This window comes from Condylura cristata, unplaced genomic scaffold (genome assembly GCF_000260355.1).
Source record: "Condylura cristata isolate star-nosed mole 26May11 unplaced genomic scaffold, ConCri1.0 scaffold00005, whole genome shotgun sequence".
Classification (NCBI taxonomy): Eukaryota; Metazoa; Chordata; class Mammalia; order Eulipotyphla; family Talpidae; genus Condylura; species Condylura cristata.
Window position 1 is genome coordinate 19,708,400 of NW_004567106.1, and position 16,708 is coordinate 19,725,107.

The 16,708-nt window shown below is 35.3% G+C and overlaps 1 protein-coding gene across 1 annotated transcript in view; it reads left to right on the top strand.

The window, feature by feature from the left end:
- The window catches only part of BZW2 (basic leucine zipper and W2 domains 2), a 50,663-nt gene that overhangs the window by 472 nt on the left and 33,483 nt on the right, over positions 1-16,708 (top strand). The window lies entirely within an intron of this gene.

The following is a 16,708-nucleotide window of genomic DNA, read 5'->3' on the forward strand; positions in this document are numbered from 1 at the left end:
GCTAGGTTAGGGGTGCGGTGGTTAGAAGAGCTCCCGGTTGCGACCTAGGTGAGCACATGACGAGAATACTCTCGGGAGAAGGTAGTTTTCTTTTGACGAGCCTCAGTCCTCCTCACCCCCACCCCTGCCCCCAACACTACTTGTCATCTGCAGTGGTCTCTGTGGAAGCTGTAGACGGCAAACGAATCTCCTCGTCCTGCCATGAGGGTTAGGGATGTAAAGGAAGCAATTTACACTTGCACCGAGACTTCGCTTAAGAGACGGCCTGGGAGGAGGACCGGCCGCCTCACTCTGCTGGAGTTCGGCAGCCTCTTTGTAACTCAGATGTTGAGATTTATGGAAATTGGGAGGGGAGAGGAAGGGGCGGAGATTACATTAGTTTTGCTGTCTATATATAGGCTTAGATTAGCCTCTTAATCCTGTCTTTATTCACCTTCGGTATGTGGCCTGAAGCTTCGACCATAGATAGCTAGTGGTGTAAGAACAAGTGTATCCCCTCCTGTGGCTTAGAAACAAGACTTCTTGCTAGTATGAAGTCAGTCGTTCCTCCAGAGCGCGCATCCATATTTACGGCTGCAGGGAAAGCTTCCTTAGAAATTAGTGTTTGCGTTTTTAACTTGTTTTTGTACAGATTAATACTGATGTTTTTCCCAAGACCCATGTGTAACAAAAAGAAATATTTGAATAATTAGTTAGATGGTTTTTTGTTAGGCATCCACCACCACAGTGCCATATATGAAATGAAATGCATTTTCCGCTCTTCTTATACCTTCTTTCCCCCCCCCCAAGCATTCACTAACACTTCTGAAATCTTGGAATATGTTTCATCATTATTCCTGCCTTTAACACAAATCTTTTCTAAACTCCAGCTGTTCTCATTTCTTAATGCTTCATCTTTAGAGGCTGGGACAGATCTGAACTAGAACATCTCACATGAAAATGGTTTGAAATTATGCATCTCAATGTATAACAAAGAAACTTTTGTTTGACATTGCTTTAATAATGGTGTGGCTGTTCAGACAAGGCTATGGCTTTGAGAGTGGACAATCTTTTGTAGCACAGAATGCTGTTACTGCCACAGTTTCAACTGATTTACAACAGTATTATACAGAAGAAACCTAAAGCGAGGCTTACAGAGTAACCTCCCTTAGCACGTGTGATTTACCATCTCACACTGAATACATGACCACAATTGGGTACTTCGTTGCCAGTATTTCCATCTCTTGTGCCAAATTGGGGCCATGGTTACTTGAAGGTCACACCTGTTTGTCTCACTGGGATTGTCAGTTCCTCAAGGCTGGCAACTTATTATCTATTTTGTTGCGACCTTATGGCACCTGCTTGGTATTTAGTCCTCTGTGAATACATGACTTTAATAAATTTATAGTCAATGACATTAAAGGCAAAAGTTAACATCTCCTTAGAAATTTAGATAAATAATGAGCCTAAATTTCTAGAAATAGCTACATAATGAATAGTATTCATCAGATGGCTCACATTAATCATTTTGTGAATTTTAAATAGTTATATAGGAAGAAGATTAGCTAATGAGCTATATACCTTTAGACTTTTCTTATCCTTAGTATATATTCCAGTCAAATTGGTTTTGTTGATAATAAAATAAGCACTACTCATTGAGTATTTAGTCTGTGCTAGACATTCAAATAAATGCTTTATATGTGATTATTTTGATTCTTTTTACAGTGACCCATCCACTTTCCAGTATTACCCCTATTTCCATAAATAAAAAGAAACTAAAAGAAGTTCATTTTCCCTTATAGCCCCAAAGTTAGGTAGAGTCAGTGTCAGATTTGGAACCTAGATTTGTATCTAAAGTTTTCCTCCTTCTGGTTTTCTCTGCTTCAGTGCTTGGCAGTAAAGGGGAGAATTATATAGTCTTTTACTTAGCCAACAGATAATACTTCATTGGTTCAGCTTGCCAAAGAGACAAAAAATCTCCCTTGTGCTTCTTTTCCCAATCCTTTTTTCATGTCTTAAAACCAAATTAGGGCTTCTATTTCACTCATACATCCTGAAGTAGTTTATGTGTTGTAAGCTATTTTATTTTTTTATAGAAATGAGAGCATCCTAACATACTCTATTCCTCTGTGAAATGGAATTTGTATTATGTATTGGTAGTTTTTCTTTTTTTCAAAAAAATAATTTCTGAAATTCAGTGTCCTTTCATTTCTCCTCTGCTTCGCCACCCTAGACCTCTCCTGACCTGTTGAAGTGGATTCTTACCTAACCTCACAGCATCCAACCAATTCAAGGAAATGTGGTTCAGTAAATGTTGAACACCTATCATTCACATAAGCAAGAGGCATATTCTGTGTAGACAAAATCAGTCACTTACAACAGGTTAGTGGCTTTCCACTGGCTACAGAGTAGGGACCCAGGCCTGACCTGGAAGGCTGCAAGTTTTAGTCCCAGCCAGCATTTCCAGTTAGCCAGCCCCTCCCACAGTTCTGCTGTAAGGCACCACTCTGCTGTTTCCCTAACATGCCAGTAATTTCCACCCCTTTGTTCCTGTTTTTTACTTCCTGGAATGATCTCCTGTCCCTCTTCACTGAGTCTTTCTCCACCCCAGATCTGATGAACTGCTTGACTTTCAAGATACTACTTACATGTAACCTCTTCTCACCAACTTTCGGGATCACTTCTTCCACTTTATCCAGTGAAGGGAGGACTGACATTAATAAACTGATTTTTTTCACATCCCTCACCAAGATGGATAGGTAAAATATTTAGAAGCACTTGCTGAAACCATTATGGACATCTTCCATTTCTCTCCTCTCTTAAAAGTCCTGCTGTCTTCTCCCCCAAACTACTATTATTGCTTCTTCCATTAATTGACAAGACAATATCTAAATCAAGATCTTTTTTATATTGTTAGTTTGATTATATCATAAATTAACTAAGTCTAATTTGCCTTTGTTTCTCCAAGTTGTCACACAGGGCCTTGCACCTCACATGTGGTCAGTACATGTGGAGTTGAATTCAGTTTGATCCATAGTTACTTTAGGTGGATTTGCTTCCCTACTTGACTAATCCTTCCTGGCAGTGTGAGGTGTGGTGGCACTAAGCACACAAAATCATAATCAAGGGCAGAAAGTCTTTAAATGTTTTCAGTCTCAAGCTGCTTCACATTGTGATAAGTGGCATCAACCAAAAAAAAAGAGAAAAAGCACACATGTGCATGTTACAAATTTTTCATGCCATTTCTGAATTCCCCACTAAAGCCCCTGACCTCCAGTCTTCTGCTTCAAGAGAACACTGTTTCCTTTTTAGGCAGGGGAATCACTCATTTTGGAGAATCATGCCTACTGGAGTACTTTTTCCTTGACATCTGACTTTTCTTAGACTTAGGTAACATTTCTTGATTGAGTAGATACTCAATTTTAAGGAATAATAATGACATCAGATTTGCTTCAATATAATGTGTGACAGTGGGAACAGAGACTGAGTATAAATGAGACAAAGTTGACTGTGTCAATAATTGAAACTGGGTGATATATGTATTGATTTCTTTATACTATTCTCTCTACTTTGGATGCTTGAAATTTTCCATAAGGAAGTTTTGAAAAGGAAAATTGGAAGTTTTGCAGCTTTAGAAATTACTGTTTTTTAACAAATATGAGAAAAACAATATAAATACAAAAGATATTTCTTGATAGTTGGAACTTAGTTTATGCAGTTATTTAAATGTTAAAACAATTATGCCTAAATCTGCAAAAGACTGTCTTGTAAACAATGCATTTCTATAAATTGTTCACATCACATTTTAACTTTGCCACAAAATTAAAAGGTAGGTGGCATTTCTCAGTGCTTGTGTCACAGGCTTATGAATACCTTACTAGCAGCAAACCATCATTTTTAGAGACTGAAAAAGTGGTTTATAGACAAGTCTGAACAAAGGGTGCAAATATATTTAATTTAACTGAAAAAATCGATGAGAATGAAGTGAAGACACTGATTTTCTTCTGTGTTTCATAAGGTAACTCATTCCACAAGTCATTTCCAAAAAGGGATCCCAAAAGTGATGTAAATAATATCAACATTAGTAGGATAAGTAAGTTAATGTAGGAATATTGTGTCTGCAAGGTTCCTACTCAGGATGAGGACTTTATAACATATATTTCTTATGTTTGTTTACTTTGTATATTTTGGACTTATTAAATGTTAATGTTTTCCAAAGACTGGTGTGTAGTTTTTTTGTTTCATTTATAACATGTCTTCTAGACTTTGAAAGGTTTTTTTTTTTGCTGTTGCTTTTGTTTGCATTAAAGCTCTAAAACCAAGTATTAACAATGTCTTGGACAGTGTAGCCAATTTACTATCACTGCCAGAAAATACTGAAGTGCACATTAGTATATATCCAACTACATTTTTTGTCTTGTTTTCATATTTATTTTATATATCTCACTGGAATTTAAAACGTTATGTTGGTGCTTCTGAGTAAAATAAAACTATTCAAGTAATTAAAACTAGAAAGCTATTCTGCATCAGAAGGAAAAAGGTATCATCTACCTTTTCAATAAATACTTGGAAGCTAAAATATTGGTATTTTTCTCTCGTCATTTGGGTATTCTATTGTGAAATTTTGTTAGGCTCAACAGACAAAACCGCTCTTAAAATTATATTCATCTGCCTCTGGGTAAACCCTTTACCTGTTCTGCTGTTGTGAAGTAAAGCTGCCTTTTTAAGTACACTCCTCTGTTCTTCTGATCTGGGAGATAATGATTTGTGGATGGTTCCTGGACACAGCCAACCCTGGTGATAGACCTGAGACCTGGCTCCTGGTTGCAACGTCCAGTCTCTGTGACTTTTTCAAGGCAAAGTCCCTTGCTTTTTAATTTCTTCATTTTCTAAAACAGAAATACTAATCAAACTTACATGGTGATTTTGAGGATTTTTGAGGATACCCTGTGAAGTATAAAATGTTATATAAAAATGAAGCATTATTTTTAGGATCAATTCTGTTGCATTTGTACAGTTGGGAAGCATATGAATAACACAATTATAGGCCTCCTTGTTAAATCATTTCAAAGTGCAAATTGTATAGACGTTCATATGTACCCACAAGCCAACATCCTACATTTTGGAATGTAAAAATTTCTTTAAAAAGAGATTTCTTCCTAAAAGATATAACAACAACTTCCAACAACTTCACCTCAGGAGTTACATTGTTTTTTATGTAAATAAGAAGGAGTTGGTGTGCATCCCTTATGTTCAAGGAGTCACAGAGGAGAAAACATGGTCTTTATCCTTAAGGTTTCATAGTCTCTCCCTGGAGAAGAGGCCATTCCCTGAAACAGTTGGGGTCTAACCTAATCATCTAAAGCCCTACCCTGCTCTTGTCAGGCTGTTAGAGCAAGCACCTTTCACAACTTTCCTTGCCTGCAGTCTGGCTGCCAATCATTCAGCTTTATTTAAACAATGTTATCCACTCAACCTTCCTTACTCCTGGAAAACCCTCCTCCATCCTTTACTGCATCAAATTGAGTTGAGATCCTTCTCAACTCAAATGACCTCTCCATAAAACCTTCTCCAGTTTCCAGCCAGAGCTTGCAAACACAAATGTGGATTCCAGAATGCCTGGAGCTCAGTGGCAAGGCTGATATCCTGGAGAAAAAGATTCTGGAAGAATTGAAAATATGGGCAGGTGAGCCCAGTGAAAACAATCCCCAAGAAAACAACTCTCTCATAAAGTATTATGAATATTTGTAAAATAAATACTGACTGTGATTGCATAGCTAACTGTACTGGAACTGATTGCATTGTAAAGTATAATTTCTTAATATGTCAACTTTTTTAAATCATAAAAGTAGTAAACTCTATTTTAAAGTACCCTTGGATGATCTTTATAAAATGTGGTACCACCACATTTTATTTTAAAGGTATTTTAGTACTCATTCTCACAGTTTAATTTTTTTATTGATTTGCTCTAGTGTTTTTGATATTTTTATTGATAAATAAAATAAAGACACTAAATCAAGCTTGAGAAATACAACTCAGTTTGAATCATATGTATTATTTTAATGCAGATTTGTATTTGTCACTGGGAGTTCCTAAAGCATTTTCCCTTTGAATCTCTTAGGGAAAACATTTAAAATAAATCCCAAATTTCAAAAAATGTAAAACCAATATTAGCAAATATAAAATCTGTATTATATATATGTATATATATACATTAGCCTATACAAAAATACTATTCTTAGCTCACTCTGATGACTATATTGAAGTTCTGGGTTTCTTGACTTAGCAAAAGATCTTTGGGGCAGTTGGGTGCCAAGTGGAATGATTTGACCCGTTCTAAATTTGGCATGTACTAAGTTAGAGAGCCAAAAATGTGATAGCCTTACAAACTATCTACTTTGAAATAAAGGTAGGTAACTCACTGAATGAAACATTCTTTTGGCAAATGTCAAAATAACAATGCTTTCATTCTTTATGTTTTTAATATTGGGTGTATCTTTTGATTTTATTAGTTTAGATCAAAAAAGAACAAAATTATATTAACATGAAAAATAGTAATCCGCATTAATATTAAAATGATGTAATTCTTCGACTTTTAAATTCTTAATTATAAAAATATTAATATCTTGATAGGAAAGCAATTTAAATCTGTGTAAGAGGTAGAATTATGTTTTTGCTTCATGTCTCAAATTATTTTTGTTAGATGAGGACTTTAAGAATAACTATGAGATGTCTCTTTTATTGAGGACTTCTAAATAAATTTCAAAAAAAAAACTCTAAACGGGTGAGTAATAATTAGGGACACTAACTCAAGCACTATAGAGGATGTATCACTAGCCATTGTGATACTCTACTGCCTTCTTTTTTGAATGGTAATACAAAGGACTTTAATTCTTTTCAAATTGACCTGGATGGCTTGCTGGATTTACCATCATTTCTAAGAAAAAAAGAGAATAACACGTTTTTCCTGGTATATTCTAAGAAAAAAGAGCATGACATGTTTATAGTGAAGTAACTATAAACAGAGGAAGGAGAACCCTGAGTTGATCGCACAGATGAGACTGCTAGCTAGAGGAAAGGGATGTAGCATTGGTGTTTAAGAGTGTGAAGTTTGTGTATTTATGAGAGCTAAACCTCCACAGGAAACAGTTTGACAACTGACTCCCTGTTGCACTGGAAACTATGGTGCCATATATTTCCTGCTACTTATGTCCTTAAGAGGCAGGGTTTTTTTTTTGTTTGTTTGTTTGTTTGTTTTTTTAATCTTCTAACAAAAGTAAATTTTTCCTTAATAAAATTCCAAAAACTATTTGTCATATGGAGAAAACATACGCTAATTCAGTTTAGCCCAGTGCTGAATTAGACTTTAAAATTAATATTTACGCTTTGCTCTAATGGTGGACCATAAAACATATGAGGCAAATAGTGAAAAAGCTGTTTATATGAATGTAGTGACTTTGGTTGGTTATATGAGAAGTATATACAGTGAAGTCTGAGGTGATCAGCGTCTACTCCTGACTTCCCAAGTCTTTAAGTACCAAATGAGGCTGGGATTTTTCTCCTTTGATATCTGCTGTATCACCAGTGTGAGAATGGAACATATGACCTCAGGCAACTGTTATGATATCTCTAAGGCTTACCAGAGTGTTTGATGAGAGTCTGGGTTTCAAACTAATTTTTCAACATCTGTGATATCACAGATAACAACTCTAATTTAAAAAGTAAAAGCACATTTAATTATTTAAAAAAGTGCTAAGCATAACTGCAACTCAAGTGCATTATGTCATGTACTTTAACATACTGGACACCAAGAATTCTTAACTCAGTGCCAGATATGTATGCAGCTTTGTGTGGATCAAAGCTTCTTGTGCTTAGAAAGTGAACATCATACAACCTGTGTAATAGGTCCCTGCTGCTTCAATTTTACTAGTTCCAGATTTATCTTTGATAAATGAATACAAATGAATGATTCTTTGTATGGCTGAACCTGTTCCAAAAGTATATTGAGAGAGTTTATAGCGCCGCACTGGTGTTTTTCTTTTTATGTGGCTCACTCCTACAAAATTGTGACAATGAGTATAGCTCCGTCTCATAGTATATGTTCCATCACATAGTAGGGTGTCCCAAATAAGACCTAGGCTCTCAGTTCAGGCTCTCATGAAATAGACAGATGTATCATATAATTTGGGATGTGTGTGTATGTGACTTTAAATAAAACTTCACAGCTTGACAAGCTTGAACAGGTCCCCTCCTGGAAGGAAGGAGGCAGAAGGATCTTGGTCAAAGAACTCAACACTAGGAAATGTTATAACTTCTGCCATCCCCACCTTTTGTTTCTTGAAGGTTCATTATCATATGTTTAAAGAGTTGATACAAAAGCAAAATTCTCTTGCTGATTGCCAAGTAGGGTGTATTTTTCTTTCCTTGATTAAAAAACTGTAAAGAGAGATATGCATTTCAGTGACCCTTGCCTTAATAATTATTTATCTTCTAACTTCCCATTTAAATAGTCAAAGTCTTCTATCAGTGTTAGTTAACAAAACAGACTGAGGTAAATTACTGGCTGACTTTCTAGCAACTAATACTATTCCCTGTTTGTGAAGACTTTTTTTTTTTATATTTATTTATTTGTTCATACAGAACTGGGGTACAGGCCAGAGGCTCAGGGGCGGCGAGAGACAGAGTGGGGACCAGAACAGGCAGATCTACGAAGTACACTGCTGAGGGGAGCAGCAGGCAGGTCAGGAGAGGTCTGTCACACCATGTGGTCACCTGCGGGGCAGGGACAGGCGGGAATCGAACTCATGCGGAAGTGGCTTTAGCTTCTCAGTGCTGTGCCTGTGAAGACTTTTTAGAGCAGTTCACAGCAAAATTCAGAGGAAGACTTCCCATGTAGCCTTCCCCATTTTGCCATCCCTCATCACTGTTAACATTTGTTACAAGTGATGACTGTATGAATTGATAGAGATCTGGCATATACTGGGTATTCAACCTAAATATCCACCCCATTTTTTATACTCATGCTTTTTGGTATAATCTTAGACAGGATTTTTTTTTTCTATATGTATGTATAGCTTCCCTCCAAAATGGAGGATTATACTAGATGTTAGTATGTGTTTAGTGTTCCTTACTGAAAGTCAGAATTATTGAAACTTTTTTCCATGTTTTCCTCTAAATTTTCAAAAGTGTACATGATGAACTGATTTTATAATCTGTGATTTGTAAGGACTTATTAAGACTTATTTTTCCTATGACAAGTATTTTTTTTACGTCTTTAGTAAATAGTCAGTTGGGATGCTATATAATGCATAAAATGTGTGACCACATATTAATGAGATAAACAATGGGAATACAGAAGTGTGAACCTTAGAATTCATCACCTTGTGAGTTTACTGTGCTGATAATCCAGCTGATTAATAAATACTTTAAATTGCTTTTTGAAAAGTACAGTTTTGCCTTAGAATGCTATACGCAAAAAAAAGGCTTACTGCATTATTGTCAACCCTTGTTTTTGATTAAAAGTAGTTATTACTCTAGACCTTAGCATAGTTATAATAAATGCTCAATAAATACTAATTAACATTACTATGCTTTTCCTTAATTGTTATTTATTATGCTTTTATTGCAATGACATTGGTTTACAATATTGTATGGTTCAGAGATAACAGGATCACACCTCTTCAGATGTCACTACAGGATACTCTCCATCAAGGCACCCACAGTCCATCTCTCCCTTCAACTCCATTCCACAAGGTGCTTACAACCTCCCCAATCAGTCAAAACCAGACCAATAAAAAGCCCCAGAAATCTAAAAAAAAAAAATGTAGTTATTACTCAGCCTTTTAATTTTTTTTTAAAGATTTATTTATTTATTCACATAGAACTGGGGTACAGGTCAGAGATGGGAGGGTGAGAGAGCACAGCGGGGGGGGGGGGGGGTCATGAGAGGTCTGCCTCGCCATGTGGAGCTCTTCCCGGGCAGGCAGGAATCGAAGTCATGCGCAAGTGGCTTAAGCTTCTTAGTGCAGTGCTTTAACCAGCTGCGCCACCAGGGAGGGCCCACTCAGCCTTTTAATTTTAATTCAATATTTTATTATAAAATATGCACAAAAAGAGCAGACATTAGGAGTCCATTGCATGTTTTATGTTGAAACACACGCACTGACTAGCTTCAAAATGGCCACTTTTTGCAACAAATTAGACTGGTTACCTCTGGTGGTTTCCTAAATTAAATCCTCCACCAGACAATTAAATTTCTCATCATTGAAGATAATGAAAGAATATCATGTAGACTGAAGAAAATTCTAAAAGAAGGGGTTTGTGAATTTACTAATCAAAAGGGGTTGTGAATAGCATCATTATTATTTTATACTTATTCTGTATTGAAGGAAAATTAATTTGATGGTAATTTCTGGAATATGCTTTTTTAATCAGTTTAGAAAAATAATAGACTTTTATTTTAAAATCTTGAAAATATTTTCTGTTCAGGAATTAATTTTTTCTGTTAGGTATTTGTTTTCAACTAGTGATTAGAACTTACAAGACTATTTTTAATGTCCTCACTGCTGTATCAGAAGAGGGGATTCTTCATTCTTTAAATACCTTATACCTTATACCTTATTTTGTGTACCTGCACATATTTTGTAGTTGTTGACTTTATTCTTTCCATAATAGTGATCTTTTGTAATATTTAATCTCATTTTATCTGCTTCTGTATCTCTCTTCAATGAAGGCTTTACTGTAGAAGAATATTCCCATGGCAGAAATAATGGAGGTAGTAGACTGTGGTTAAGCAATTCACTAAGGCCAAGAACTTTTGAAGTTTTTGTATGCAAAGAATGAAGAATCCCCTCTTCTGATACAGCAATGAGGACATTAAAAGTAGTCTTGTATTCAAAACAGCCAAATCCAAGGAACTACATTAACCAGAAAAATGTACTAGAAACATCTAAAGATAAAGAATTGAGTTTCCCCTCCCAGAGTTTGCATTCAGTACAGCAGGGTTATTTCCTGCCTCGCAGATAACTAAATTCTGAAAATTTTGGAATTTTTTTTATTTCTGTAGCAAGCTTTATACCTGAAATGTAATCACTTCCTTCTCCCTGGCCCCCTGTTGAGATTTCTTGGCTTTTTCACCTCCATAAGTTATTCCTCTTGGCCCAACTTCATTCCCTAAAATATGTGGGAAGGCTTATGTTTGTCTTTTCTCCATGGTCCTGTACATAGAACTTCATTTTCATTTTTGAGCCACTTGAGAGTGGGTTGTATATTCTTTATTGCTTATTACTTATCCCCTATGATTTGTGTGTATTTCCAATGAATAAAATACTACTTATGCAGAACCAACGCAGTAATAAAATTCAGTAAATTTAGTTTAGTTACATACTTCCCAGTCTATATACACCAGTTTCATCAATCATCACAATAATGTGCTTTATATTCTCTTCCCCAATACAGAACTCACTCCAGTATTGCAAACTGCATTTAGTAATGTCCTTTTTTTTTTCTTTAATCTGACTGTTCTTCATTCTTTGTTTTAGCTGACATTTTTAAAGAACACAGACCAGTTGTTTTAGCGAGTACCCCTAGGTGTGCATTTGTTTCTTCATGGTAAGATACAGGTCTTGCATTTTTTTGATATCCTGTCCTTAGTGGTACTGCTTGTCTTTTAGTTAAGGTGTTACCTTGTTTCTCCACTGTGCTGTTACTAATTTTCCTTGTGCAATTTAGATGCTTTGAAGCTATGTAAATATCCTGCAAGCACTTGGGCATGCATGCATGTATATACACAAACAAACACACATGAGATTTAGCAATTGGCATTTCTTATAAGAATCAATTTTTTGGTGTGATGCTGGCAAAATGTTGATTTTCTAACTCTTACCTTCTCTATTATTTTCTACTGATAGAGAATCTTATCCTTATGCCCAGTTACTCCCTTTTCCCTTGTGCACTGCTACATGTGTTTTCTCTAAAGTGAAAGTTATGTTTATAGATCTATAGATTGTTACTTATGCAATGGAATATTACACATTACTTTTTTGATATTTTGGTGGTCAGATTATCTCAAGTTAGGCCAATATTGCCCTCAAAGTGATCTTTATGCCATTTGAATAAGAGTAGAGAGTGGTAGTTTCTGTGATATGTCTCTTTTAGGAACAAATAATACTGCTTGTGACTCTTTCGAAGTTTGACTGAACTGAGGAACTACTACCAAAAGGTTAGAAGAGGTTAAAGATTTTTCATTTGAACATATAATTATCTAATTATACCAGTTATATAAACATTTGTATATATAAATACATAGCCATGAAACATAGGAATATGAATGAATATATATATATATATATATAATGTAAATAAGTTTAGGTTAGGAGGAGTAAAATGCTACGTGAACCCATGTTGACTACTACTAAGTACTAATTAATTTTCTATAGCTAAAATGATGTCATGTATATAGAATGTATTTTTGCTGTTTCTACTTAATTGTTTTCTGTAATTGCTTTCTACAAGTCAAAAACCACCCTGTTTAATTTTTCAGTGACATTGTATTTTAAATGTTTCATCGTCCTTGTCTTTTTCTCATTGTTGTTGTTATCAGCAAAGAGAAAAATTTATATCCTTTTCTCCTACCTCCTCAAATTCCACATTATTGCCTGTCCTCCACAAGGTATCAGCAGGGAAATACATCTAATAATATCAAAGACTAAGAAGAATATTTATTTTGTTCATACTAATTATACTTTGATTTAGTTAGGGCAAGCCTCTCAGTGATACAATGTTTTCTCTAAAATTGACATCCCTGTTTGGCAAATAGATGCAAGTAATTCAGCAAGGATCTACATACTCACTACTCTGGTATATTTAGACCTATGCATAGTTTTCATCTCTTGTAAGCAAAGTCCTGGTTTTATCCACTATTGCATTATACTTGTCAGCCTTGGCATTATAGAACTTTTATACCAGGTAATCCTTTGTTGGGAAGGGGGTTTCCTCCTGTGCATTGTAGACTATTTAGTAGCATTCCAGGCTTTTACCTATTAGAATTCAGTAATAAAATTTCTTAAGTTTCCGGCCCTCCCTGGTGGCGCAGCGGGTTAAAGCACTGCACTAAGAAGCTTAAGCCACTTCCTCATGAGTTCGATCCCTGCCTGCCCCGGAGGAGATCCACATGGCGTGGCAGACTTCTCCTGACCCGCCCACTGCTCCCCTCAGCAGTGTACTTCGTTGATCTGCCTGTTCTGCTCCCCACTCTGTCCCTGGTGAACCCTCTCATCCTCCACATCTCTGGCCTGTACCCCAGTTCTGTATGAATAAATAAATAAATAAATCTTTTTAAAAAAAAAATTCTTAAGTTTCCACCTTTGCCTTCCCAGCATGACGAACAAAAATGTCTGTAGACATTGACAAATGGATTGGAATGAGGGTGAGGTGATGGGGGATGGGGAACAAAATAATCCTTGAGTGTGACCATTGTTCTAGTATAATGGCTGACACACAAGAAGCTCTCCAAAATACTTGATAAATTAATAAATATATTTAACCACAGCTGGACGTTTAAGTATTGGACATTCCTTCTAAATTCATATAATTTACAACTAGAATTATATCTATACAATCACTACTGCAATACTGTTGTCTTGAGAACAAAAGTTCTCAAAGTCTTAATTTATCTAGAGTGGAAGTTTTCGGGTATTTTACTATTAAAAACTAGAAACATATTTGAAGAATAAGTTTTCAAAATACCAAAATGGCCTACAGTATGTGTAGTATGTGTGTGTTTGTTTTTCAAAGTGTTGACATAAAAAATGACATCAAGATTAGGCCATCTGGAAGCTTGAATGTCTGGTCAGTTGGTAGGGGGAGGGGAGAATGTGGGAGAGATTCCCTCTGGAAAAGGGCACAGAAAGGAGTGTATATGCCCAAGGGAAATTTTTAGAGATTTTTTTAAGTAGAAGGCATGAGTCGAAGAATGGGTTAAATTTTTTTTTAAGACTAAGTTTTGAGAATAATTTTGTTGAGATTAGTGACATATGATTGTCTTTATTTCTATGAAGAGGTTGTACACTGATACTTTAAATGCATTTTGGGGAACATTTCTACAGAAGAAAACAAAATCCAACATTCAGAATTAAAATGCTATAATAATAAGTTTAAGATGTGAAATCTGTTTGGAAATGTTATGTTGAAAATTTTATCATGCCTTTTTCTTAAAGAAGATTTATACTAACAGTTAACTCTAAGAGCTTTTTTTCTCAACACAATTCCTTTGAGCTTTGGTCATGCTTTCCTTAAAAGGTAATTGTTTAACCACTATGGGAAACTGGAGGTTTCTCAAACTGCTAAAAATGGAACTTCCATATGACCCAGCAATCCCACTCCTAGATATCTACCCAAAAGACACACAAACACTGATTCAAAAAGACACATGTTTATTGCTGCTTTATTTGCAATAGGAAAGACATGGAATCAACCCAAATGCCCAAAAGTACATGACTGGAATTAAAATGATGTGCATATATGTGATGGAATATTACTCAGCAATCAAAAAAGAAATACATGCCTTTTGCAGCAACATGGATGGAGCTGGAAGGGGTCATGCTTTGTGAAATAAGCCAGAAAGAAAAGGGAACATACTGGATGGTTTCACTCATAGCAGGAGTATAAAGGACCAGGGGAGAAAATAGTAATAATGAACAACTATATGCCAGAGACACTTTACGGGGGGGTGGAGTGTGGGATGGGATTAAAAAATGGGGTGGAGGGAGTGCACTGGACTATGGTGGTGGGATTAAAAAATGGGGTGGAGGGAGTGCACTGGACTATGGTGGTGGCACACGGGTGAATCAGTGGTGGCATGCCCACGGAAATTACAACTGAGATGGGAAAAGGCACAAAATGATGTAAAAATAAACACATTATTAAAAAATGTGTTTTTTTTAAAAAGTAGTTCTTTCACAGTTTAAGACTCCACCCTTAATGTTCCGCACTGAAAACATGACTTAAATTTTTGAGTAGAAAACTAAATTTTTGAGTAGAAAACTATTAATATTTCATGCCATTTAAGATAAATGTTTTATATCATTAAAAATAAGAATGAAGGGGATATGAATAAATAGTAATATTTTATATCAAGAAAGGAACATTTGATTTTATTTAGAAACAGCCATGTATTTTAAATTGTTTTAATTTTTTCTCAAAGTACTAAAATTTACATAAACTTTGTAGGGGATATGAAGCTTTTTGTAGAAGCAAAGTGATCTTGATTATGAAGAGACTGTTTAAAAAAGCTGGAAGATATTAGAGGCACTAATGTTATTCTGGCAACATGTGTATTGTAGGCATATTTACTTCATTGGTTTAGAGTGCTAATAATTTAAACTTTTAGAACAATTTAGTTATTCTTGTTTCTCTTGAGAGGATGATACTACAGTGTTATCAACCAGGTGATTTTTGGATATGACAATTTTCTGTAGAGAATTGTGTGATGTTTATTCTTGCCCCTTGGATTTTAATAGAAAGGAAAATAGTTTATAGTAATGGGAAGTTTTTAGCCTCTTCTTTTAATGGTAGATTTTTTTTCACTCATTTGAAATATAGGATAAAACATAATTCTTAAAATGCTACTAAACAGAAGAAATTTGCAAAAAAGTTCTCAGTGAAATGATTCAGTTGTCTCTCCAGTCTTGTGTTCTAATGCCCCATATTGTTATAAAACTTTATACTTTGAGGAGCTTGCTGTCTTATAATTTTTATTATCTTACAATTAGAAGTCTTTTCTTTGTCCAGTAATTAGTGCATAAAGAGTATCTCACTATGAAGTTTGCTGACTTTTCTTTCTGTAGCCATGATTGTTTCTCAGAGCCACTTTATTTGAAAAACATTAACTTTTGAAGATGTATTTTTACTTTTTTTTATTATATTTGTGTGTTGGCTTTAGGAATATCCTAGGCAATTTGCCCAACAAAATAAATAGCCACTAACTCTTTAGTTCCTCAGTCACACAAGCTACATGGGCTTCCATTCAGAAAACTCCAAAGGCTCAGGAGCCACATGGGTCTAGCAGCTCCAATATTACTATAGATCTCAAACATTTCCATCATCACAGTTATAGTGAATGTTCTATTCTAAAATGGGAGTTGGCAAACAGCAATATGCAAAACTAATTTTATATTATAAGGTTTTATCAGATACAACCATCACCATTGTTTACATATATGTATGACTTCTTTCAGGTTATAATGGCATATTTGAGTTGTTGGGTCAGAGATCATGTGGACCATCGTTCTTAGACATTTTCTCTCTGTCCTTTTATAGAAAAAGATTATGGACCCTATTTCAGAGCATTCATTTTCATGAAGTTGAGGCTATTTCAACATCATAGTTATTATAACATAGCTTACATTACTACCATAACATGTTATATAAGTCAGGTTATCATAGTTCAAAGATAACCCAGACCCGAAGAGTCTGCTTCAAGAATTGAATATTTAGGCCAAACCTATGGATTATGAGGTACAACCGGTTTTCACTTTGTAGGAACATCTGGAAGGTATGCTTTTCTCTGGTAAATCAGGTTATTTTCAAAGTGGAATGAATTAAAGAATACTGGAAAGAAAGAACAGTCAACACACAAGGTATCAACCTACGTAAAGTGAGCTGTGCAACTGTCAGAATTGGCACACAGTTGCCATGAGGCCCATCCATGATGCTCAGTGCCACATTTGGG